We start from the raw sequence: 1,603 nt of genomic DNA on the forward strand, positions 1-1,603 counted from the left end.
AGTAAAATACACCCACGGTAACTGTACTTGTCAGAAAATGTCAGTTTGGTCACTGTATTCAGAAAACTAGGACTTACGGTCAGTCAGTATGACAAAGCTTGTCAATACGGTCACCATGCCCACGGGCGTACGTATTCGTGCCGACGTGGCATGAGCTGACGCTTGAACCGCATGTAATTTTGCATTCAGGACACAGATTGGACGCAAAACTGGGCAATGCTTGGGCACAAAACGTGGTAGTTGACGTTTTTCCAGTTGGGCACAAAACGTGGGCATCTTCCTGCGGTGCGGGAGAAACAGAGCAGCGAAAAACGAGTAGACGAGGCTTCGGCTGTGGTGATCGGCAACCTAGCTAGGTCTCCGATCCTGGCGATCTTGTTCGCCGAACGATCGGAAGACGTTGCGTCACCGGCAGAGGAATCAAAGGGACGGGCGACGACCATCCATGGCCAAAAGGATCTCCTTCCGCCTTGCAGACCATGACCTTTCCGCCGGCGAGCTACCGGAGCAGGACTCGAGCTACCACGGCGTCGGGCGGTGGCGCGGAGTAGGATTTTTTTTTTTGAGAAATGGCACGGAGTAGGAGTCAGCGGTGCCATAAGCGGATCCAGGAAAATTTTAAAGCATTGGCAAAATAGGCTTAGTGTACTAATTTTGTATCAAATAGTATGAAATAGAGGCAAAAACAAGCCTAGCTACCGGCCGGTCGGAAGCCCGGACGGTTGCCCGGGCAAGAGGGATGCTAGGTCCGCCCCTGAGCGATGCTCAATAGTGGCTTCAACTTTACTGCCACAGGGGTCTCTATAGCTACGGCAGCAGTGGACTCGAGCTACAGCGGAAACGAGCTACGTCGGCGGCTGAGCTCAACGACAAAGTTGGCACGATTAGAGCATCTCTAACAGAGCCCGTAAATCCCGCCGGAACTGAATTTTTCCGGCGGATTTACGGGTTCGGGCCAAATGTGGCGCAGAACGGAGCCCGAATCGGTGGGCCGGCCCGTAAAAATAGTTCGGGGGCCCGAGAAACTGCGCGGCCGCCCCGTATTAAAAGGGGCCGTGGAGAGGAGTTCGGTTCGCAAACCCTACTCCCCTCCGCCGCTGCCGCCGCTCCGCCGCCTCGCTCCGCCAGCTCCGACGAGAAATTCTCGCGTCGGCAGCGCCGCATCGCCACCCGTCGAGCTCCGGATGGCTAGCCGCGGAAGCTCCGCTAGGGGAGGAGGAAGTTTGGGCGGCGGGGACTCGCCGCCGCGCCCACCCGTATTCCGCAGGAGGAGGAGCGGCACAAATGGGTCCGCTCGAAGGGCGCGCGCAAGCGCAGCGCCCGCCGGTGGACCAACTGGGGGCTCACGCCCCCGGGGAAGCTTGCAAGGTACGCGAACGGAGGCGAGGGATCGTCCTCCGGCGGTTTGCGTTGCCCCCCTCGCCCTCTGATGTACGACACTTCGTCCGAGGAGGAGGCGGGCGGAGGAGGCGGTCGTCGCGCAGCCAGCGAGGACGCTCCTGTCCGCCGGTGACTACGTCCACGATGAGGAGGAGGAGGCGGTTGTCGCGCAGGTGGCGGCCGTGTCCGACGCGGAGGCCCAAGCACGCTGGCGCCGCGAGGA

This window comes from Lolium rigidum, chromosome 3 (assembly GCF_022539505.1).
Source record: "Lolium rigidum isolate FL_2022 chromosome 3, APGP_CSIRO_Lrig_0.1, whole genome shotgun sequence".
NCBI classification, from domain to species: domain Eukaryota; kingdom Viridiplantae; phylum Streptophyta; class Magnoliopsida; order Poales; family Poaceae; genus Lolium; species Lolium rigidum.